This window comes from Octopus sinensis, linkage group LG2 (assembly GCF_006345805.1).
Source record: "Octopus sinensis linkage group LG2, ASM634580v1, whole genome shotgun sequence".
Classification (NCBI taxonomy): Eukaryota; Metazoa; Mollusca; class Cephalopoda; order Octopoda; family Octopodidae; genus Octopus; species Octopus sinensis.
The window spans coordinates 109,655,151-109,682,650 of record NC_042998.1 but is presented as its reverse complement, the minus strand read 5'-3'; the positions used below and the strand labels follow the sequence as shown (position 1 = coordinate 109,682,650).

The 27,500-nt window shown below is 35.2% G+C and overlaps 1 protein-coding gene across 4 annotated transcripts in view; it reads left to right on the top strand.

The window, feature by feature from the left end:
• The window catches only part of LOC115225598 (putative carbonic anhydrase-like protein 2), a 615,762-nt gene that overhangs the window by 575,258 nt on the left and 13,004 nt on the right, over window positions 1–27,500 (top strand). The window contains exon 13 of one of the 4 annotated variants that reach the window (XM_036498895.1): window positions 10,067–10,639. The exons of 2 other annotated variants lie outside the window; for them this stretch is intronic. The gene's annotated coding sequence lies outside the window, so the exon portion shown is untranslated. Of the gene's footprint in view, window positions 1–10,066; window positions 10,640–27,500 lie in introns of those variants that run through there. One more of the 4 variants, XM_036498900.1, reaches the window with a different exon arrangement.

The following is a 27,500-nucleotide window of genomic DNA, read 5'->3' as shown; positions in this document are numbered from 1 at the left end:
ATTTTGCGTCATCCTTTGAATTTCTTTGTTATAAGTTACATTTATTGGTACCGATATTATTGTTGTTGTTGTTGTTGCTGTTGTTGTTGTTGTTGTTGTTGTTGTTAGTACTGCTGTTAATGTTGTTGCAATCATCATCATCGTTGCCGTTGTCATCACTGTTGTTGTTAATAATAATAATAATAATAATAATAATAATAATAATAATAATAATAAATAATATAATAATAATAATAATAATAATAATAATAATAATAATAATAATATGCTGCAGCTGTTTATACTAAATATTATTAATACTACAATAATACTACAACTACTACTGTTATGATAGCACAGGAATCTGAGGCCCAACTACCACCCTTACCACTATCCTCACCACTGCTACTGTTGCAGTTGCTGCAACCACTGATGCTACTACACATAAAAACAATATCAGTGATAATAATAATAATAATAATAATAATAATAATAATAATAATAATAATAATAATAATAATAATAATAATAATAATAATAATATAATAATAATAATAATACCAACAACAACAACAACAATAATAATAATAATAATAATAATAATAATAATAATAATAATAATAATAGTAATAATGAAAGGAAACGGATGGAGCCTCCTTATCGGCTGATTAATGATACATCCGGATATTGTACGATGGGTTGGTGCCTTCCTCTCAGATCGCTCCTTCCAAGACCAAGTTAATGGTTCGCGGTTCGACGTCTCCAGTGCGAGCAGTGGCGTGCCTCAAGGTTCAGTGCTTGGGCCCTTGTTGTTCTTAGTCTTCATAAATGACTTGCCCGACGACCTCACGCAACACACCCTTCTATTTGCCAACGATATCAAACTGGTCGCTCCTCGCGGTAATATAGAGGATCTTCGTCGATGCCTCCACCAAATTTGGAAGTGGTCTAACGATTGGGACCTGTGTCTGAACGTGTCAAAGTGCTGTCATCTGCCTGTCGGCTCTACTCCTGCAGCTCAACTTGATTTCGAGCCGGGTCGTCTGCTGCTGGAGAGGACCGATCAGGTAAAGGACCTGGGTATCTTAGTGGATTCCTCCTTTTCGCCTTCGGCCCAGTGCGTCCATGCTGCCAACAAAGCACGCGGAATTCTGTTCTTGATTCGACGGTCATTCGGAATGCTCACAGCAGCCATATTCCTACCACTCTATGTCACGCTGGTGAGACCCATATTGGAGTATGGGATTCAAGCCTCTTCTCCTTATCTCCTCAAAGACATACAGCATCTCGAAAGAGTCCAGAAGCTGGCTACCCGCATGGTTCATGGTCTCAAAAATTTGTCCTACGAAGAAAGGCTGAGGACGCTCGACCTTTATTCTCTTGAAAAACGCCGCCACCGTGGTGATCTCATTCTCGCCCACAACATCATAAGCGGAAAGTGTAACCTCTCGAAAGAGCTGTTCTTCACTCCTGCTCCAGAGCGTCGGCTGCGGGGTCATTCCGAAAAGCTCTACCTGCGACGATTTCATCTCAATCGAAGGAGAGGAGCTTTCTCCGTCCGGGTTGCGGATCCGTGGAACAAGCTGCCAGACGAGATGGTGAAGATGCCGACGACCGCTTTGTTCAAAGCCTCCCTGGACCTCAAGTGGCCTGAACTCTTTACATGAACACCACCCTGTACTTAACTCCATGTCCCCCTACATGGCCTTGCTATTTGCTTTTGAGCCAAATTAACTAACTAACTAACTAACATCTAGTGATGGTGTCACAATAAAATCATTGGTAATTGCGCAACCTGATAATCGCTACCTCATATGGGTGACAATGAAAAAACAAAATATTGTGAAAAACAGTGGTAATGAAACTGAAGCCAATGATGGTGAGAGTGTTAAACCCGGTGAGCTCAGAGATTCTGGTCCGGCTCCAGCCTGTCGATATCCAGAAAGTGACCACCACACACGGCGTAGATGGAGCAATCAAATTAATGCTGTGGTCATGGAGTATTTCTGAGCATCCCGGTAGATGAAAATGGTGCTCAAATTAGGGGGTTACCGACAACGTATGTATGATCATTGGAGAGAAAAGGGATTTTTCAACTCACGGAACAGAGACTGTGATCAAGCTAGAGCAATAAGAAAAATATTGTTGGTTCACAGAATTAGAGCTCGAAGCTATCAAAAGACGGGTCATGGAAATTGCAGCAGAGAAAACAATGAAAATACAGTTCTTACTAATAAGAGTAATCCCATAGCACAGGAAAGGGCAGTGGTAGTTTACTTGATGAGAGACATATAGATGATCTAAAAGAAGACAATAAAACTAATGGCGACATGATAAATGAACAAAAGGCAATCTACGCCAGAATAAAGGTAAGACCACAGGAGAACGATAGCGACATTATTTGCAACCTTAAAAACGTTGATCGATGGAAATTGAACCAAGAAACGAAAAATGTCAATGAAATTCTGAAACACATCAGAACACATAATATCATATAAACAAATAATTTGATCAAGTATTTTTGTAGCAGAAAATGTGGGTGTTGATGTCAAGAAAAAGAAACATAATGGTAGTGACAAAAGAAAATATCCATGGTGGGAAAGAAGAATCCAGGCAGGGTTAGACATGCTCTCGAAGAAAATCTCTGTGTTAGGCCGAAAAGAAAAGGGGGAGCTTAAAAGCGAATAAAAATACAGGGCGCTGAAAAGGAAGTATAATATTGAAGGAAAGGACCTGAAAGTAGTAGTGGAGGAACTGAAACAGTGTCTCGTTGCAAAGAAAGCAAAGATGGTAAGATACGACCAAAGAATGAAGGTTTACCACCTGAATAGGTTATTCAGAGTAGATCAGAAAAGATTCTATAAAGAAATAAATGGAGAGTGTACCGATAACATTGAAAGTCAAAGGTTTTGGAGTGACATCTGAAGCAAAGACAAGGAGCACAAGTAGGATGCTGAATGGTTGCAAGTAGTCAACCCAAAACAGACAGAACCAATCATTTATGTTAGGGAAGTGAAGAAAATCAGCAAAAAAAATGAGCAACTGGAAGGCCCCCGGGACTAGATGGAGTTCAAGACTACTGGATCAAATGATTTGATGAATGTCATGCACGAATAGATGTTCAACTCAACACATTGATAAATGCCGACCAAATAACACCAGAGTGGTTTACAGTAGGTAGGACAGTGCTGTTCTTGAAGAATATCGAAAAAGGCAAAACAGTAGACAATTACAGGCCGATATCCTGTTTGCCACTTATGTGGAAGTTATTCACTGGAATACTCGCAGAATCAATAAACAGACATCTGGAACAAAATGGAGTCCCGCCATATGAACAGAAGGGTTGCAAGCGTAAGTGCAGAGGTACCAAGGATCAACTCCTGATAGACAAAAATGTACTCAGCGACTGCAAGGGGAGGAAAAGTAACTTAGCCATTTTATGGATCGACTATCGTAAGGCGTACGATATGATCCCACATTCTTGGATTATGGCGTATATGAACCTATTTGGTACTGTATCGAATGTTTAGCGATTGCTTGGAAAAAGTATGGCGAATTGGAGGACGGACCTGACAGCATACGGAAGAAGTTTAGGGATAGTAGATATCAGGAGGGGCATCTTCCAAGGGAACTGCATGTCCTCACTGATCTTTGTTCTGTGCTTGATACCAGTGACATTGATTCTGAGGAAAGCAAAAGCTGGGTGTGTATTTAAAAGCCGCCAACAAAAAGTCCACCATTTGTTATTCATGGATGACCTCAAGCTGTATGGTAAAGATGAAGCCCAAATCAGTTCCCTCGTTAATACGGTGAATACTTTCAGTGCTGATATCAGTATGGAGTTCGGACTGAGAAAGTGTGGTGTGTTAGTCTTGAAGAGATGCAAAATCAAATGTATGGACGGGCTATCGATACCATCCGGGGAGGTTATGAAGCAGATATAAGAGACGGACTATAAGTACTTGGGGATTTTGGAAATGGATAAATTGATGGAGAAAGGAATGACAGAAAAATTTAAGGTGGAATACTTGCGCAGACTGAGACTGATCCTTAAGTCGAAATTAAACGGACGGAATAAGATCGAAGCTATCAACACCTGGGCGGTTTCACTTCTTAGATATGGAGCAGGGGTCATAGCATGGACAATAGACGAACTAAACAGCTTAGACAGAAAGACAAGGAAGTTGATAACTAGATTTGGGTCACCCCACCCAAAAAGTGACACAGACAGACTGTATGTACCAAGAAAAAGAGGGGGGAGGACTTATTGGATGCGAACACAGCCTTAGAGTAGAAGAAAACAACAGAGCAGAGTATGTAAAAAATACCACAGAACCGCTATTATTAGAAATAAGAAGGTCAGGCTTGTGTAGGATAAAAGATTGCAAAGATAAAGCACTATACAAGAATTTGAAAATGACTGAAACTGAAAATAGGTGGGTAAAGAAAAGAATGCATGGTCAATTTCATTGAGATGTTGAAGATAAGACAGACAGAGGAAAAAGATGGCTGTGGATGACTAAAAGTGATTTAAAACGGGAAACGGAGGCTCTAATCTGTGCTACCCAAGAGTAAGCACTAAGAACACACTACATAAAATACAGAATAGACAACACAGCAGAAAGTGATAAGTGCATAATCTGTGGACAAAACGGTGAAACCGTATGGCATATAACAAGCCAATGTACGCCACTAGCCTGGAAGGAATATAAGAGACGCCACGACAGTATAGCCAGGCTTGTCTATTGCACAGTTTGCATCCAGTATGGACTTGACAGAGCAAAATATTGGTACGACCACAAACCTGAAGGCATTGTCGAAAATAGAAATGCAAAGATCCTATGGGATTTTATGATTCAGTGCGACCATGAGTCAGAGAATAGGAAGTCAGACATAGTCTTAATTGAGAAAGAAATCAAACTATGCCGGATCATAGATATAGCATGCCCAGCTGACAACAAGGTATGCGATAAGGAAGAAAGCAAAGTTGAGAGATATGACAGGTTAGCTTGGGAAGTTAAGCAGTTGTGGTCGATGAAAAAGGTAGCAGTAGTACCAATAATTGTCGGAGCCCTGGGAACAGTGAGCAAAAATCTCGAGGAGAATGTGGAACAAATAGAGGCTGCAGTAAGGGTGGAGTACTTGCAGAAAGCAGCACTGCTTGGAACCGTTTAAATATTCCGGAAGGTGCTCGAAAAATAAGAGGTGTTACCTTAGTTCACTGGTAGTGAACAGCTGAAACTGTAGTACATCTCCAGCGTTAGAAGCTGTGCAAAGGCAATGATAATAGTAATAATAATAATAATATTAATGTACATGGAACCAAAAGGGCAGAATCGTTAGCACGTCAAAAAACCATGCTCGATGGCATTTTTCCCAGCTTCATATATTACAGGTTGAAATCACGTCAACTTTTCCCTTCGGGGTCACTAAAATAAAGTACCAGACAAGTACTGGGTAGACGTAACCGACGAAACTCCTTCCTTTACATCACTGGCCTTGTACAATAATTTGCAAAGACTATTATTATTATTATTATTATTATTATTATTATTATTATTATTATTATTATTTCTTCTATTAGCCACAAGGACATCGATGAGAGGAACATCACAAGGACAGACAACAATTTATGTGGGGATTTACATTATTACTATTATTATTATTATTATTATTATTATTATTATTATTATTATTATTATTATTATTATTATTATTATTATTATTGTTATTATTATTATTATCATCATCATCATCATTATTATTATTGGTCGTTACTATAAATATACTCCTTTGTGCGTCTGATTCAATATTCACACCATGTAATTTGTAACTCAATCTTTGATATATTCCTCTTCAAAAACATTTGGTTTGAATTATGTTTCTTTTTGTATTTATTTTTACCAATTGACCATGTTAAAAACATTAGAGACACTCACGTACATACACATATATCTGTGTATATGCATATGTATAGATAAATATACATATATGTATGTATTTATATATGTATATGCCTACATATACATGGCTATATGCCTGTGAACCTTAATATGTATATATGTATATAAATGCGTGTATGTCGGAATGTACTTACGCGTGTAACTATATATCTATGTAATTATATGTATACACACACATATACATATATACATATATGTGTGTGTATGTATGTATATGTATATATACATATAATATATATATATATATATATATATATATATATATATATTATATATATATTAATTTATTATATAGAAGGAGCTTCTACAGGACTAGAACTGTTTCATTCAAGAGAAATCTTCAGGAAGCTAGTTAACAAGAATTGTATGGCATTTATACATTTAGGCAGGTTTAAAGGGGTGTTGGTGGGGGACTTTTTGGGGGTAGGCATAGCGCAAAATATCATACTTGGGGGAGTGGTCAAGGAGTCAGTGTTATATGTATGTATATGTATATATATATATATATATATGTATATATATATGTATGTATATATATGTGAATATGTATATATATGTATATATATATACATGTATGTATTTGTATGTAGGTGTATATGTATGTGTGTGTATTTATATTTATTGGTGTATATGTATAGACTAGCCTTCTAAGAGTATAGACATGAATCTGTAGGTACGCGTACGTATGTGTATATACGTGAATGTATGTAGATGTATGTATGTATGAATATAACGCGTGCGTGCGTGTATGTGTATGAGTGTACGAATGAGTGAGTGTACGTGCTAAAGAGTGTGCGTGAGTAAATGAGTGCTTGTTTTCCAGTAGACAGATAAATGGACTGGCTGTCATAGCCAAGATGTTTGTGACCAGCGATCAAAGATAACAAAAGTAATAAATGAAGATAATAAAATTAAAATTAGGGAATGGGTCTGTATTGTATGTGTATATATATGTGTGTATGTGTAGGTATGCATAGGTACACATATGTATATATATATATATATATATATATATATATATATATATGTATATGTATGTGTGTTTATATGTGTGTGTATGTGTATATATGTGTATATAGGGACTAGTGTGCTGTGTGTGCATATGTGTGTGTGGATATGTGTGTGTATGCGTGTATGTGAGTATGTGTGTGTATGTATATATATTTTTCTGTGTGTATATGTATGTGTGGTCGTGTGTGTATATATACATGCGTGTATACGTGTATGCATGTGAGTGTGTGTATGTATACATATATGTGTATGTGTAGATATGTATATGTATGTGTAAGTGTATATATATGTATATATGTGTGTGTGTACGTATGTGTGTATGTATATGTATATATGTTTGTATGTGTGTGTATATATGTATACATATGTGCATAGGTATAAGTGAGAATCTCCTTATTTACCTAAAACTCTATTCCCTTTTTTTATATATATTTTTATATATTTTTTTATATATTTTTTTATTTTTTTATTTATTCTTCTATCTAATTTAACACTGACTCCTTGACCACTCCCCCAAGTATGATATTTTGCGCTATGCCTACCCCCAAAAAGTCCCCCACCAACACCCCTTTAAACCTGCCTAAATGTATAAATGCCAATACAATTCTTGTTAACTAGCTTCCTGAAGATTTCTCTTGAATGAAACAGTTCTAGTCCTGTAGAAGCTCCTTCTATATAATAAATTAATTTTACTCTACTATGTATTGAGTACCTTATTTACTGTGGTTAACCCCGAATCAACCCGGGACCTACATATATATATATATAATATATATATATATATATATATATATTCACACACACAGACATATATGTGGGGTGTAAGTGCACGCGCCTGTGTATGTGTTCGTTTTACTGACAGATATTTCCAGAAACTGAGAAGCTCAAAATACAAATTAGTGTTTTATTTCAATATTACTTTGATTTCGGTATTTTATTTTTTTCAATTTGTTTCAGTTAAGTAGCTAGTATTTGGTGTAGAATACTGGTAAATTTATATTAATGACTTCTATAATCTTAGCTTGTCTCATTTATTGCTATTACTTTTGGAAGTGCATGAACTTCACAATTTCTCATTCCTCTGATTTGAAATCACAAGTTTCAGACCTCTGTTAGAAATCAATATAAATTACTAAATAGCTATTGACCGAAAATGTTGGATTGGCACACACTAGAATGATGGAAAATTAGTTTTTTTTGTACGAAAAAAGTTACATAGATCCACAGACAGAGTGGCACGTATATTAAATTAATTTTTTTGCTGTACCATTTGGAAGATATACAAACAAGCTATTTTCAGTGACAACAAATTTAGCTTTCTATTTCTGATCAATCATATAAATAAATATGCGTGCGTTTATATATATGTGAATAAAAAGAGAGAATCGATTACATACTCCATAGTTATGAGTTTGGGCAACTAGAAGTGAGGATCGAACCTAATAGTTTTGTCTCTTAATAGAGACTCGTCAGGTATCGTTAACCTCACCAATGATTAGAAACCTACGACTTCAGGTAAGTAATTTATGGAAAGTGTAACGAAATTTATATAATGGTAAAAGGCTGACAGCCAATAAATATTTGCTAAAGTACCAACACAGTGTTTTCAGAAAAAAATGTGTATACAATTTGCTCAATAAACTTATATACTTAGTATTTCTATGATTCTATAGCTCCCAGGATAAAACACAGCACCTTCAGCAGCTAGAAGGGAAGATTAAACAGCTAGTTTCGTCTCTTATGAGAGATTTGTCAGGAATCACCACCTTTTTGTATCTGCCAGTTTATAAGTCTATAAGTATTTATATAGAAAAATGTAAATAAATTATGATAGGTATTCGAAAAACAATTACATCATGGTACAAGGCTTAGGACAGGAAATCATTAACTTGAGTATCAGCACACACGTACATTCTTGACTTCAAACTAATACACCCTGTTTGTGGCTTCCTCATCGGTCACTCTTGTATTTTTGTATCATTTTGAACCATATGTATTGGACCAATCTCAAGATTAATCAGCCGAAATTGCGAGGATGATCTGGTTCTTGACTGAGGATAGAAAGCTTCGAATGACCCGTCCTTGTTTTTTTTTTGTATCGTCTATCTGGATATTTTGTTGTCCCTTTTTGTGTCACCTAGTTGTCCGGATGTTTTGCGTTCTTGTCCTATTTTGTATTTTATATATGTATGTGTGTGTGTGTGTGTGTGTGTGTGTATACAGATCTCAATATATATGTATATACATATGCACATACAAATACACACATGTGTATGCACGTTTGCATGAATTTATATTAAATAGGTACAGCAAGAAGTTTATCGATTCCTGTAAGGTATTTACTTAAAATGTTGCAAAATCGTTTTCAAGACAAGCTTCTAAAACAAGATCTAAAATGGATGTTGCACAGTATTTTATGTGGAATCCAAACGTCTTTATCTACAACGAGTTTGTAAGAGAAAAACATTTGGTCAGACCATAGCTCAAATACTATAAGATTCCATTAAATGACTTCAGGTTTTCCTTTAATGACTTCAGCATCAAAAATGAGATAATCTTACTTACTCTATATCGTGCAACCTCATAAAAAAAAACGTACCAAAGCGTCTTTACAAACTAAGAACAGGCAGCTGTTCAACGTGGCAACTGAGGAAATCCAACGTCACCGACACAATTTATCTCAGGAGAAATAGTTATTGGCCTATCAAAGGAGTATATACATCAAGTATGACATATAGATGGATGTGTGTGTGTGTGTGTGTGTGTTTATGTATGCATGCATGTGTGGTTTGTGTGCGCGCGCACATGTGTGTGTGTGTGTATTTATATATATGTATGTGTGTGTGTTTATAGCGTGTGTCTATTTTTACATTTGCACCGGTCTGAAAGAAATGAATGTAGTTTAAACTGTGCCTTTCATACTTAAAGAGTATGCAAAAATAAAAAGCATGAATATAGCCATATATTGAAAAATAAAAGAATTTTGAAATCATGAATCAACTAATCGTTATTTTACACATGCAATAATATGTACAAAAAAATGGAAGTATATTTTTGCCAACGATGCAAAAGAAAGAACGTCTTATGATTATAAAATATATTTTATTCAGAAGAAGCCGAAAACTTACTCCGTCATTACGTGACCTCGTTCAGACGTCAAAGAGATGAATGAAAGAACTTGATCTGATCAACAAAGAAATACCTGTTAGATCTTCACTGGTTGATAGCTATCAAGTGATGAGCTGTAGAACACCCTTGTCAGAACAGTAGGTTCTGGGAGGTGGCATTATATGTCTAGTCTCTGTGATAGAAAAAGTTACAATGAATACTAGAGAGATGGTAGAGGAGAGTGAAGAGAATCACAAAACATGTTATTCTATATGAATTATGAATGATCGCAATAAAAATTACATTTTAAAGCGAGAAAGTTTTGTATTTTATATTTCACAATACTTGTGGTTGTAGCAGAATATAGCATTTTTACAAAAGTGCAAATCCTTACATCACTGACGTCTGGTAGTGTTTCATTAAGGATGTTTCATGTTATGGGAAATTTTCCTTTCCACTGTCCCTTACATTTCAGACATATTGAGAATATGAAGTTGAATTAATTCTATCTCTGAACCGAAATAAATACACCATGTACTGATATCTGATTCTTAATTTGTTGTCTGGGATTCTATGTAACTGGAGTGTGATCCTAAAGTGTGATGTCTCTTGTTGGCTTAAACCAAGTTCCTATACGACTCTAATGTGATATACAGCAGAATCACACATATGTGATGTAATGGGAGAAAAAATTCAGTCAACTGAGAATATTTTCACAGCTTAAAAACAAATTTCCTTTGGGTTCTCCAAATGCTTAAATAAATGAGCAGAGGAAATGTCTTATGATATCACTTAATCAAAATATTTCAGAAATTAAGGCAAGGCTGCATAGGAGTAGATTTTGTTCTTATAGCCAACTGGTGAAAGCAATGAGTTTGCTTCGATATAGTCAGTTTTCTGCTGCGATGCATATTCACTTGCAGTTGGCTCAACTAAAATAGTTGTATTATTGCTGGAAGACAGGAGAAAGTATATCTAGATATAGTTCAGTATAAAGTAAATAACATAGAGCAGAGATTCACATACATAATACAAAGACTAGAATAAACTTCAATAGGCTAGGAATATCCTTACAATGTAATATACACAAAATGCGAAATCTCAACGACACATTTTTCTACCCGTTATCATATACCAACATAAATGTATATATGCTACATATATATGTTTTGCGTATGCGTGTATATGTGTTTGTGTACATATGTCATATATATGTGTATGTGTGTACATATGCCATATCTATATTTATATATATATATGTATGTATGTATGTATGTATGTATGTATGTATGTATGTTTGTGTGTGTGTGTATTAAAGATAAATAGAGAAGACAGAATGTACCAACAAAAACTCTTTTATTACCATAATAATTGTCTCATCTTCAAGGTGAGTGTGGAATGATGCAATAACACCAGATGCAACGCACAATGTTTAGTAGACCCCTCAGGTGGGATAATATGGTTTTAAGCTTGGAGATATGCATTTCAGTGTAGCAATATTGCGAGATTTTAACAGTTAGACAGATGCACAGACAATACATACGTTTGAATCAATGCAAAGACAGACGGACGCGCACATTAATAAGTTGATTCGTGGGCGCATGCCTGTATACATTACATGTATGCCTGTCAGCCAATCACATACGCACACAGTTATACATATATATACAAACGTACTTACACACACGGATATATCCTTCGGGGCATAAACATTCATTTGCTTAAATACATATAGATATCATATCGACACTGTCATCATGGAGCATACACACACAGATACATTCATAGACACACACACACATACACACGCAATATTCACATACCCCAACACACGTATCTTCACGTGCACTACTACACCAACATCATAAATTATATAAATCTAAATGTATTCTGATACCTACTGTGTCATATTTTTGTAGGCAAGTATACATATATACTCATACAATGATATATATATACGTTTATACGTAGATATATGTATGTACATATTAGCACATACTAGATACTTCCACTCAGTACATATATGCACATATAGGCATATAGAAATACGTCAACTCTGCATATATATGCACACACAGATTGAATACACTTACAAGATTATCCGCACGCATATGTAGGTACAGAACAATAAATGGTACATGGGTAAAGGGCCATACATTTGTCCATGGGTATATAGCACTTTATGGAAAGAAAGCATGGTGTCACTGATCAATGTGGATTATGGTAGCTCGATGCTGTGTTTACAGGGTGGTGATTTTTGAAGGTGCCTTTCATGGCGTGTAAACAATGTGTAACCCGTTCCGTTAATTTATTAAGGACCTTTTCACTAATAAGTAAAATTGATAGGGATTTCTCAGAGCACAGTTCACAACTCCTACAATGTGTGTTATAGGGTTTTGCGTATTTTATAATTGACCATGATATCTCATATTTAATATTGTCGGTTTTCAGTTGCCGAATAGCTTACTTTATGGCAACAACCAGTGAATATGACTTTTTAGGTGATTTATGAAGTGGAAATGAGTACAACAACAAGAAAAAGAAATAATAGAGTATGGTTAGTGGGGTGGAGGAAAAGGAAGTTTAATTAAGACTAGGGACAAGATCAAGAAATATTCAATAAAAGCAAATTTGAAACAAAGTAAAACATTTTTGATGAGATAAAATATGACAAAAACAAACAGGATTCGATAATGTAACAAGTGCGGCTCGGAAAGAAAATGACAACAATTTGTTTAGATGCAGAGGCGATGTCATAAAGCAGATAACGGTGAGTGAAAAGACAGAGACCGATATCCAAGTAGAGAAGGAAAGAGAAGAGAGAAAGAGAATGGGAGTGTCTTTCTCTCTCTCACAACAGATCCACATTCACACACACACACACACACACACACACACATATATATATATATATATATACATTGTATATTTTATTTGCAGTTACCGTTTGTAATTACATAGGTGTACATGTGCTTATGAAGTTGTTTTTCTTCCTCTTTCTCTCCCTATATGCATATGTGCTTCATTCATCCTTCCAGAATCAATAATATAACCACCCAAAGTGTAGTATTACCCCTGCTTATTCAGGTGCTAGGTCCATAGGTAAACATAAGAAATAAAAATAAATCACTGTAATCTAAATGAAATAGCAAGGTCAATATTTAATTTATATTAACCGCTTAGATCAAAATATTTCTCGCAGCTGTAAAAAATAATGCGATTAGAACATCAGTCGGATTAATAGAATAAATTCTTTTGATCATAGAAAATATGTTTTAACTTTTGGGTTAGGTTATAAATTAATTAATAGAGAGTAGATAGTAAGTATGACAATTTTCATGCCCTCTCGTCACTTGAGCCCTGTAGTTGGTAAAGCGTGGGGGCAGGGAGTCTATATCTAGGGAGAAGACTTGAGAAAGTCTTTATGGATTTGGGAGAGGAGACACGGTGGGGATGACTGAAAAAGAATAGATTAGTTGGTCTTGATAGCATGTCCAGACAAGCAGAGATCATTATAACGACGGCAATAGATGAAACAGGGAATTTGTAAGGAGTTGATTGAAATCGTTGATACTGAATGATTGCTAGTCAGTTGAATGCTGTGTGAAATTAGATTCACACGAAATAGCTACCCCTCGAGAACAGACCCTAAGTATGACCAATGCTAATGCACGAAACTAATTTTACGAATATTTCTAGTTCCATTTTTCCTTTTTACCTATATAGTTTCAATAAAGAAATATTGATTTCCAACATTGGCACAAAGCCACACATTTAAATGAAAGCAACTTTATTTTATTGACCCCGAAAAGATGGAAGCTGAAGGCGATCTCCACTGAAGTTGAACTCTGAATGTAAAGTGAATTATTTTTATATTTACTAAAAGTATTTTGTTCGATGCTCTAACGATTCTGCCTTTCTGCTGTCCTCTCTATAACGAAGTATTATAAAATAATTAGCGCTTTATCTCTCAGAGTAATGACCTTCCCACATAGCGTAGTTTTATTCTTTTATAAGATATAAGTTACTATTTATAAGGTACATCTAATTCTATTACAAAATATGCATCATTATATTGTAAGATCCATATTACTATATTTGCAGGATATATGTTATATAATATATAAGGCGGCGAGCTGGCAGAAACGTTAGCACGCCGGGCGAAATGCTTAGCGATATTTCGTCTGTCTTTACGTTGTGAGTTCAAATTCCATCGAGGTCAATTTTTCCTTTCATACTTTCAAGATCAATAAATTGATTACTAGTTGCGTACTGGGGTCGATAAAATCGACTGGCCCCCTCCCTAAAAATTTCGGGCCTTAAGCCTGGAGTAGAAAAGATTATATGTTTCTATGTTTTAGGATATATGCTATTTTATTGTGCGTGTGTGTGTTTGTTAATTATATCATAAAATGTGTTATTATATTTTAAGATATAAGTTGTTCTTTATGATACGTTGTATGTTATAATATTGTAGAGCATAAGTTATTGTATATAACCTTTATCTAACTGTATTTAAATGTAAGTTGCTACGTGGTATGATATATGTTGTTATATAGTATATGTTAATAAATGTAAAATGCATGTTAATATGTCTAAAGTATATGTTGTTACACTGTAAGATATGTCAATAAATGTAAAATATATATGCAAGGCATATGTCACTGTTTTAGAAGATATATATTAGTTTCGTGGTAGCGTGACTAATGAAGGTTATTCGAGTTGTGGTTAACTGAAAACTAAAAGATATATAAATTGTAATATTGTAAGATATGTTTTACTAAATGTAAGCTAATTGTTAACATATGTTAATACGATGTAACATATGTGCTTTATATCTGATATGTATAGTGATATATAAAGTAACGAGCAGGCAGAATCGTTGCCATGCCGGGCGAAATGCTTAGCGGCAAAAAGAGTAAAGAATCCTTTACGTTCTGAGATCAAATGCCGCCAACGTCGACTTTTCCTTTCATCCTTTCAGGGTCGATAAAATAAGTACTAGTTGAGTACTGGGGTCGATGTAGTTGACTTACCCCCTCCCACGAAATTGCTGGCCTTATACCAAAATTTGAAACCAACAAGTATAGGGATATATGTAAGTTCATGTTATTATGTTGCCTCGATGTTCTGAATTCACATCCTTTAGTGGTCTCCAGTGTTGTCATTGTGTAGTTCACGGTCATCCCTCGTCGAGTAAGCATATAATCGAAGTTTTGATCGTGACAGTCCACTGGATGCTTTCAGATAGTCCAGTAGACTGTTTTCAGTTTATTTTAAACCACATTGAGGTTTCTACATTATTTCAGCCACGGGCGTTGATAAAGTAGCTACCGTATGATACTCAGCTGGATTTGGTTGATGAGACTTGCACTTCATTTCACCTCTACAAAGCAAGGATTGAACAGCAAACAGTTTATTTCCATAAAGATATTAAAAGCCTCAAGTCAAATGATAGAAAGTAGTACATTTAAAAACATGAATTGATAATATGGACAAACAATTATTTTGAAATTCCTCAACCTGTCAAGGTATTCCGAATGAACAAAAGCATGAAAACTTCAGAATACGCATTTCTTTTTCAGCAGCAACTCTTTCGGGAATAGTGCCAATGTATTAGTCTTTCATGGTTGTAATACCGAGAAAATACACCAAATTACAGAGGTTGCTGGCTATAGAATAAATCTCACTATGTGAAAGTAGTGATTATTCAACGGTTACCTTTATTATTCTCCCATTCATGTATACTATAGAGCTTAGCCTAGATTCTTATTAGGTACATACATGCATATAAAGACCAATGACCACTTTTCTAATTAGTTCGATATAGCTCGTTAACATTTCAATACCTATTAATTGCTTGATTTCAATCTATTAAAGCACGCGTTTATAGTCCAATAACTGCGACCAGCTTCACAAAGCTATATAAATTTCTCAAACAGACATGATTCTACAAATGCTTTCAACAGAGAATATCTATTAAATTGTGGTGATATTCATTCATTTTTCGATGGCTTTAATTAAAATGTTGAAATAAGGTTGCAGAATACTGTTTTACTAAAAATTTGCCGACACTCTGCAGTGTGAAGCACAGAGAAACTTCGTAACTGCCAGCAAGGACACAGCCAACTAGCTGTAACCAGTAAAAGATTAAAATTTATAAGAATCACAAGGTCAGATTTTCAGAAAAGATTAATGCAGTGTTGTAACTTCCAAATTTGTCAAGTCACTTGGTAACAAAGATGTGAAAACTGTTTTTATATAAGTATAGAAATGCTTCACCACACACACAGACTTGCAAAACAGAATTGATGCAAAAGTTGAATTTTTTATGATATACATAAGAATTAAGTGGGTGTTATATAGATACATACATACATACATACATACATACATACATACATACATACATACATACATACATATTCTTTTCCTTGTTTCAGTCATTTGATTGAGGTCATGCTGGAGCACCGCCTTTAGTCGAATAAATCTACCCCCAGAACTTATTCGTTGTAAGCCTAGTTCTTATTCTGTCGGTCTCTTCTGCCGAACCACTAAGTTATGGGGACATAAACATACCAAGAATGGTTGTCAAGCGATGGAGGGGGACACGCACAGACACGCATAAACATATACATACATATAAATATATATATATATATATAATATATATAGGCATATATATGTGCATACTTCATATATATGTATATACATGAATATATGGATACAGGACGTCAAAAAAGTGAGCAAATGAAAAACGAGGGCATAAAAAACAACAAAAACATGGAAAACGAAATTTTGTTCGGACAACGAAAGAAACAAATAAAGAAATGAGACAGGCAACCTAAAGAACAACCCCTTCATCAGTTATCCCCTGTTTTATCTACTCCGCGGGTCGAAGGTTAGGACAAGACATGACTTCGTTAAAACAATCCTTCCCGCAAAGCAAATTAAATAAAATTTAGGATTTTTGCGGAGGGTTAGAGTGGTAACAAAAAGAAGACAGTAAGAACAAAACAGTAAAAACAAATGGTGAGGGCTGTTAAGCCATAACGAGGTGAAGTGGTGAACGCTGGAGAAAGCAGCTGTGGCAAGAGGCAGGCAAAAGTAGATATTATCTCTAGTAAACCAAGGAGAAAAAAGAACGATAGCCGCTGGTCACGTGTGAGCAACGAGAGTGTCAAGGAGGAAGAGTGGGGGAGAAAGAGGGAGAGAAAGAGAACAGTGAAGGGGAGAAGAGGAAAAACAAAAAGAAAGAAGAAGAAGTGAAGGGAGTATAGAGAATGTAGAGTGCGCGTCTGAATTATTAAGATAAAACTTACTTTGTAATGAATGCGTGGCGTTCGATCATATAATAATATGAATAATATATATATATATATTTATATATATATATATGCATATATATATATATATGTACATACCTATATCTATATATATTATATATATATATATATATATATACATACATACATACATACATAAACACACACACACACATATATATACATATGTATATACATGGCTCAGTGGTAAGAGCGTCGAGCTTACGATCCTAAGGTTGTGAGTTCGAATCCCAGACCGACTGGGCTGCGTGTTGTGTTCTTGAGCAAGACACTTTATTTCACGTTGCTCCAGTTCACTCAGCTGTAGAAATGAGTTGCGGCGTCACAGGTTCCAAGTTGTATCGGCTTTTGCCTTTCCCTTAGATAACACTGGTGGCGTGGAGTGGGGAGGCCGGTAAGAATGCTGGTCTTCCATAAACAACCTTGCCCGGACTTATGCCTGGGAGGGTAACTTTCTAGATGCAATCCCATGGTCAGCCGTGACCGAAGGAAGTCTCAGCATATATATATACATACACACACACACACGCACATATATATATAATATATATATATATATATATATATATGTTCATATATATATATATATATATATGTTATATTTATATTCATATTTATATATATATATATATATATAATATATATATATATATAATATATATATATATATATATATATATATATATTTATATTTATATTTATATTTATATTTATATTTATATTTATATTTATATTTATATATTTATATAGTTCAGTTAATGTTTAGTTCATTTCAAAATTTCAGAATATCTAACAGTTTACTGCTAAAACGAAATACTAAAATTATTGTTCCCATACTTAATAGGTAAAGTAATGTTAACGAAAGTAGGAAATAAGTGGTAATATATTTCAGAGTAATGTTAGCGCTAATATATTTAATAGGTTAGTAGTAAAATATTCAGTCACTGATTTAGTATTAATGTACTTAATAAAATAATGTTGATATATACATAAAAGTTAAAATTTTTATATTTCATTAGGAAGTTAGTGTCACTATACATACATATGCACACACACACACACACTTATTTATAGTATGTAATGTATGTGTGTAGATAGATAGACAGACAGATAGACATAGACAGACAGACATAGACAGACACATAGATAGACAGACATAGACAGACAGACATAGACAGACAGATAAAGATAGACAGACAGATATAGATAGACAGACAGACAGCCATATATAAGCAGACAGACAGACAGACATAGATAGACAGACAGACAGACAGACATAGATAGACAGACTGACATAGATAGACAGACATAGACAGACAGACAGACAGACATAGACAGGCAGACATAGATAGACAGACATAGATAGACAGACAGACAGACAGCCATAGATAGACAGACAGACAGACAGATAGACATACAGACATAGATAGATAGATAGATAGATAGATAGATAGATAGATAGATAGATAGATAGATAGATAGATAGATAGATGAAATAATTATTAGCGACAGAAGCAATATTAATACCAACAGATATTTATTCTCACTAAAAACTGGAAATTGAGTAAGAACACAGAATACTGCGATAATTGCCATGAGAGAACCTCTCATGTGGATTTCTAGGTCATAAATGCACTCTTGTTTACATCCCTAGTAGGGGATACACAAAAAAAACTCAATTTCCGCCGCCACGACTGCTAGACCACATGATTTTGGCCTTACCTGGCCTTGCCAACGGTAAACGTCCGACCGCGGCAAATAACAGCGATATCTCCGCTAGCGATATATATGGAATCCCAGTGCTCTATGAGGCACTGGTGTCACGACTAGCCAATGGGATAATTAAAAAAGAAAAAAATTATTATTAGCGACTGAAGCAAGGTTAATACCAAAAGATAATATTTAACCCATTTAAAGTGGATGTTGTGTTAGAACACGGAATAATTTTCACTCTTTAATAGTCTTATTTCTTCCTGTTGAGTCCTCGTTAGTTGAGAGCAAGGAATCCGTCGACACATGTTTCGTATTTTGTTATACTCTCACATTCGTATTTTGTTATACTCCCACATTTCTAAATAACAAAAATTGCCAAGAATAAATCTTCATACGAGAAATGTAAACAAACATGAATTAATTATCTAATTAATCAATTATCAGTGCATTACGCAGCAGTTTTACTTTATCTTCGAAATGAATTTCAAAAACACTGTATAGTGCGATAGGAATTGATTAATTAATTCGTTTTGTCAATGGTTGCACAGTAACAAAAATTAAAGAGATCAACTTAGTTATCTCAGATGTTGCATACATTATAAATAGCTAAAAGCTACAATTCTCTCCGAGAACAAGAAATGGGTACGCGTTCTTAACAGAATTTGCATCTAATCAGGTCGATTCTTTCATCCGTTTATAGAGAGATAAGACTATGGTGTGACTTCTATGTTTACTTTTCACAGCTCAGCTAAATTGTCTTTTATTAAAGATTTACAATTTTAATTACCTAAACAGTCGTGTGTGTGTGTGTGTGTGTGTGTGTGTGTGTGTGTGTGTGTGTGTGTGTGTGTGTGTGTGTGTGTGCGTATGTATGTGTATATATATAAATATATATATATACATATATATATGTATGTGTATATATATATATATGTATGCATGTATATATATATATATATATATATATATATATAATACTGTTGTCTCCTGTGGTCTCCCCTCACAAAACAAACATTACAAGAGTTGAGTTACCCTAGGGAGCACTCACTAAATAATTAAAGATGTGACTGGTCTTCATTATTGCTACTGCTTTAAAACATTGAAACCGTATTCTCTCCAGCGCTGCCGTGAGCGCTACATGATTAAAACAATGTGGAGAATATACCACTAGCATCACCCAAAAGACCTTAATATTATATTCAGAATTCCTTCAAGGCTGGGGCAACGTGCCATACTCCCTCTACACAATTCAGGATCACACAACATAAATTCATTGCAACACAATTAGTTTTCATCACCGGGCCCTGCTTTATTTAACAATATCCCTAAACAAATCAAAGAAGAAAAATATCCCATCACCTTTAAAGGAAACCTGGACAAATTTCTTCAACTGATTCTATATAAGCCTTCTATATCTGGATGTATCTCAGTCAACAACATTTCCCTACTTGAATTGATCATGATGCACAACAAAATAACTTTAAAGGCCCTGTCAGGTGGTGCTATTAAGTTAGACATGGCTTCGGCCAATCTTTGACTGAATCACATCTAAGTTATATAAGTTGTTTAACGCGTTCAAATTTATTCAGATGTGACAAGACATTTAACTACGGAGATAATCTCGGGAAAAAATTTTCTACCTACACATGTGTTAAAACATGACGGCCTAATCACACCTGAGACGTACTACATATAACTTCATGCTGTTTCGTGCAACATTATTTATTCAATTCCAGCTCGACCGAGCTTTCCACAAATCACCAAACGTTATATACGCTTGAATTAATAAGAATGATTTTGTTTCTAACAGGATGTGAGAGACTGATCTGATTTTTGTAGTTGGCGAAGCGAACGGCGTAGAAAAGCATGCATCACACAGTCCAATGACATCATCCCCAATCCATGACAAATGTAGTTTAACACATACCTTAGTGGAGAATTTTGTCTTTCTTCGCAGCTAAAGGCCTCATCCCGTTCGAATACATTGGAACGTATTCAATATGTCAACACTATACACACCCACACATACACGCACTCGCACATACGTGTATATATATACGCACGCGCCGAGTGTGTGTAAGTGTAGAACAGAAATCCAAAATCATCACTAAATAATGCATGAAAAAAAAATATCAGTTGCGAGGTCCCAAATGCGTAAAACAGAGAAGATTCAATAAAAAAAAAGACGTTGAAAAACTAATAGTTGTAATAAAGTGATAGTATAGTGAGAGTAGTATGGGGTTTTATGCTCTGCTCTGAAGATAGAGCTGTTTTATATTGTCTGAATGGGTCAAATCAGTCTTTCTCTGTGATGATTTCAAGCAAACACTGCCAGTCATTCTAAAGAATATACCTGTTGATGAGTTGAGAGAATGACTCAAAGACTCCTGCACTTGAACACGAATGGGGAAATCATTATCCTTCTACCAACATGAGAACTAGACTTTATAAAATATTTCAGCAACCCTGCTTGGAAAAGTTTTATTTCGTTTGTGCAATGGTCAGCTATCACACGAGAAAAAGTTGGGAAACAATAAATCAGCACTTCGCAAGAAATGCTACTGAATATTTATCCCTAGCCTATTACAGAAATATAGAAATTACAACTGACTTTGTAAACGTGCCGTACTTGCTCCCAAAAATATCATTTCACATGAATCCCTCTATCATTAAACAAATACCAACCTAATCAAATCTATACAAACCAGTTCACAGTGTAGTTAACGTTATCGATACTGTCAACTATCAAACAGTTCCTCAGTTCTTTTCTTCCCCAGTCTAGTGTCCTTCTTTACAACACGTAACACAAAATGAGAGTACTTATTAGGTTGCTACGAAATTTGGATGCAGCAAAACTCTATAACATTACAAGAGTAGCTGTCAAAATTCTTATCTCCCATGTAGTGGAAACCACTGTATGGCTGGTTTTGCTAAGGAAGATATTTTAATTCTACACATTTCCATCATTCAAACATATATATATTCATCAAATATATAATTTCTCTTCAAGCGACTTTAGTTCCCAATTAAACTCTCTTTTTATATGACCATCAACAATTCTCAGAAACAATGCCTTGGGGTTACTAGAATTGAGCCTTTTCATTAGAGCACCAAATCGCAGGGGAAGAAATATTATATTCACCAAATCTCTTACTGTCTTATGTGTTGCATATTAATTTAGTATTACAAGAAACGTAAAGGGAATATTTAAAATTCTTAATAAACACAATCTCAAAAGATTTGCACATCAGAGAAACTAAGAGAAATTCAACTTTAGACATATGCTTTACAATAAAAGAAATAGATGCAAAACAAAACATAAAAACATGGCTATAAGGTAAGTTTTTAAAAAAAGTTTCTCCACAATCGACATCCAGGCAACGCCAGATAACTCTTCTAGTATATAATTCAGTCCCCTAATTATAGAGTATATCATCTTGACATAAAGGGTATAGGTATGTAAATTTGCCATCACCAGTATATGACCTCATTAAACCAAGTAACTATTTCCTTCATGCCCATTAACTATGTCTGGCTGTACAACGTAATTGTCAGGTGAGTTGGAATCTGATAGCAACATTCTACCCTGATGGACGTCTAGTAAACATTCTTTCTAAGCGTTGTTTCCAGATTAAATAGGGTAATAAATTCTGATTTTCGACTATCTATCATAGGCACGGACGCAGTGAATAATGTATTGCTGGATATACTACGCCAGAAAAATAGGAGAATTTTTAGAGATGGAATGCTTTTGAAGATATGCCTGACGAATAAAAGTTGACTTGAAGTTAAATCAAAAAACAACAATAAAAAAACAACCACGCTGATTTGAATTAGAACTGCCAGAGATGAAGTAAAGAGTAAAGACAATATCTGAGAAGGTAATCTCCGGTTCTCTTCCGATCATCTTTCTCATGTTTTTAAGTGAAACTGTATCACCTGAGAATAGCTACTCCTGAGAATAACATACTCCTATAACCCAGACACTACAAAAATTATATTCCAGTAACCTAGCAACAACAAACAACATATTCCTATACATCAGAAACTGTAAACAATATATTCCTAAAATTGTTGGATTACAACCAGCATACTCCTATAATTCAGTGATCCCAAGCAACTATATTCCTGCAATCCAGAAATTGCAAACATATTATAATCTAGCGACTATAAAGGATATATCTGTGTAATAAATTGACAACCAGCAACATATTGCTATAAATTTGGATTTCCAAGAGACATACTTCGATAATCCAATGACTAAAAACAACGTAGTCTCGTTATTTCCAACATATTTCTATAATCTCCCTTATTTTTTTTTCAATAATAGGCTCAATTGAATTTAGTCTGGAATAAGTACAAAAGATTCCTGGTCATAAAATAATGAAGTGAACATAGTCACAAAACTATCATTCTCCACATACGCGCATACACATGCACACACAGATGCATATACACTCGTGCGCGCGCGCATACACACACATACTCAAACGCGCGCGTGCTTACATTCAGTTATGCTTTCGCTAACATTCATACCCGACTGATCTTTACCCTAAATTCTACAGCTAACTGACACCGTTTGACCCCACTGCCAACAATGCTTCAATACCATTCTCTATTATTCTATAAAATCTATTAAAATTCCATTTTTCTAATTTACAATTCACTACGCCACACATGTACGCGTGCACACTCTCTCTCTCTCTCTCTCTCACACACACACACACACACACACACACAATACACACACATACGCGCACGCACACACATAAACACTCCGACTGCAGCCTAAAGAAATTTGTTCAAATTTGATTTCCAGAAAAAAAAATCAGAATTCGTTTCAAATTCATCATTGACCTGCTGCATCAGTTGACACGCAGACGCTTACGCACGCACTCACATACATACATACATACATACATACATACATACATACATACATACATACATACATACATACATACATACATAGGAGCACTCCGTCGGTTACGACGACGAGGGTCCCAGCTGATACCATCAACGGAACAGCTTGCTCGTGAAATTAACGTTCAAGTGACTGAGCAATCCACACACACACGAGTACCCCTAACTTAGTTCTCATGAAGATTCAGCGAGACACAGAGTGTGACAAGGCCGGCCCTTTGAAATACAAGTACAACTCATTTTTACCAGTTGAGTGGACTGGAGCAACGTGAAATAAAGTGTCTTGCTCAAGGACACAACGCGTCGCCGGGAATTGAGCTCACGACCTTACAACCGTGAGCGACGCGCCATCACTACATACATACATACATACATACATACATATATACACAACCAAATAACAATTTGGCTCTCAAAATAGAATAGAAAAATAAAATAAACCAAACAAAACCCAAATAAGTTAGGTGATACCACATAGTTCCCCCATCACCGCTTGACCATCGGTGTTGGTGTAAAGACTGACAGAATAAGTTAGTCCTAGGGTCGATGTTTCTATTAAAACTCTTCAAGGTTGCTCCCCAGCATGGCCGCAGTCAAATGACTGAAACAAGTAAATACGAAAAAAAAAAGGACGTTGAGATAAAGAAGACACCCACACTCCGATTAGGAAACCATACTTACTTATCCACACATTACCATCACTGAACGTATAAAGACATATTTCCATATCCCAGATTTCTTACCGGGATGAAACCAGTCGTCAATATGAAGCACTGGCCCATCGATTACTCCAATAAAGTTCTTACTCCACATTTAACCTGTACTGTGTTCTCTTTACCTTAGAGGTAACCAAAGATGATGTAATGACTGTTTTATAAGTGTGTGTGTGTGTAAATATAAACAAACTAACGAAATGTTTATTGTACGATACAAATAAGATAACAATTTGTTTTGTTTTGTTTTTGTTTTTTTTCGAATGCAGAAACGCCGTTAGAACAGTAGAAATACTGGGTAAGTTACCTTTACAAAGCGGAAAAAACATATGTCAACAAATAGTCATAGACTCCGGCTGAGTGCTTTACCATTAAGCTAACGTTCCCGCTGACAAATTTATCCACAAATATAGATGCTATAAAGCTAAGTGCAAACTACGTATATAAAAATATAAACAAGTTAACATTTGTTATTTTATAAGTGTTGGCGTTTCTGCGTTCAAAAAAATCATCTTTTTTGTGTGTGTATATATATTATATATATATATATATATATATATACACGAAGAATTCACAAAAAAACAAAAGACGAAGACAGGTGGTGTAGACAACAAACAGATGTATTAGTGTATATATATATATATATATATATATTGCGGTTTTTCAATTGCATGAACTGAAAGTTGGAGAATGATGGGATACACTACCTGCATCAACTTGCAACAAAAGCAGGTAGTAATTTTACCTTGTCCTTATTCTCCGTGCAAGTTTTGAAGAGTGCAGTTCGATTTTAAGAGTAATTGTTTGAAAGCTCTAATGCTTTATGAGTTCAATAAAGGCAACAATGCAACGGAAAGTGCGCCGAATATTAATGTTGTATATGGGGATGGGATGATATGCGTAAGCCAGTGTCAATGGTGGTTCCAAAAATTCCGAGCCGGAAACTACAGCCTAGAAGACAAGCCTCGTTCTGGAAGATCAGTAGAGCTTGACGAGGGCATCCTGAAAATTCTGGTGAAACAAAATCCTATCGTAACTGTTGAAGAACTAGCAGAGGTGCTTGGATTTCGTCATTCAACCATTTATCGACACCGGCGTACCATCGAAAAAGTCAATGAGTTTCGGAGTCTAATCGTGCGCAGAGAGTGAATGTGTGTTCTTGTTTGCTGTCACGTCTGACAAATGAAATTTTTTTTAACCAAATAACGACTAGTGATGACAAATGGGTTCTCTATAAAAATGTCAAGCACCGAAGACAGTGGGTAGGAAAAGGTGAAACACCGTTACTCCAGGCTAAAGAAGGTCTTCACCTACGTAAGGTGTTGCTATCTGTTCGGTTTAGTCCACTTTGAACTTTTAAACCCAAACAAAACTATAATAACGAAAATCTACTGCGAGCAAGTTAGAAGGTAAACGACCATCTTCACGACGAAAGGTGTTCTTCCACATTCAGTGATGATGACATTCCAAAGGCTGGAGCAGTTTGAATGGGAAATGATGTTCCACCCATCATATTCGCCTGGCAATGTTCCATCTGATTATCATTTATTCCACAGTCGTTAAAATCGTTTGGGCGGAAAAAATTTAATTCTGTAGATGAGGTCAGAATAATACAGGAGGAGTATTTTTCATCACGGACAAGTGGATTTTGGAAGAGGGGCCTAGCCAGTCTACCAGATTCATGGAAGAGCATTGTAGAAAATGGAGAATATATTTTAGGTTAAAAAGGGACTTGGTTTATCTTAATTTTGAAAAATTAAAGTATGAAAAAAAACGCATTATTTATGAGATGACCCAATATATATAAAACAAATTATTAAGCAATTAGAACCTAAAGGCAAAATTAATAGAGGTCACAAAAGTGGCAGAGATAACTGACTAGCACCGGTTTTACTAAAGATAACTTACAAAGGGAGGTAAGTCCCCAGCGTACATGGCCGGATCGCGATTTCTGATTTTGATGCAGACCATCTTATGAAATCTAAAAGCATATTGTACACTCTCACAATCAAGTAGAGTATCGCGGAGCGAGCCACACCATATATAAAAGGATCAAATAAATGAAGGATACGTGTAACTTCAAAATCTCATTATTTTAGCCGGTAATATATGTGTTACTAGAGCCATGTGTGATTGTGAAGAGTCTTACTGAAACATATATGGCCTTCAATTGCATGCGCTGTCTATCCAGGGTTTAATTATTTCCAGGACCTCAATCTAGGCGGCAGAGTTAACTCTAAGGCTTTGTGGAAAGAAGTAAGGAGGCATCAGATGTTCTTCATAGCTGACAACCTCTAAAACCATGACACTTGCAGGAAATTTTGTAACCGTAACATTTGGAAGTTCAGAAGGATCTGCACATAACCATCGGTCATTTCTTCTGTTAACTTTTTGATCTTGGTCGAAGTTTTCGTCGTTTCAGAAAAACCAAATCAAATCTTCTGCTGGGTTTTTCAATTTGTTTAAGAGCTTTTTAGATCTGATATAGATGTAATGATTTTATTTTGCTTTTTCTGACAAACTGACCTTTTCTCATCATTTAAGACTTATATCCGATGTCTTTGTGGAAAACATTTCTGAGTCTTCCTTCTGACACACGGAGATCATTTGCAATTGAACTCATGGACTTTCTGAGATTGCAATCAATAGTCTGTTGAACTTGCTGGTTGAATTCAGGTGTTCTGATGTTTTCAGATCGTTTAGAATGCTTTTTATGCTTTGATATTGGTGATACGTTTCCATCT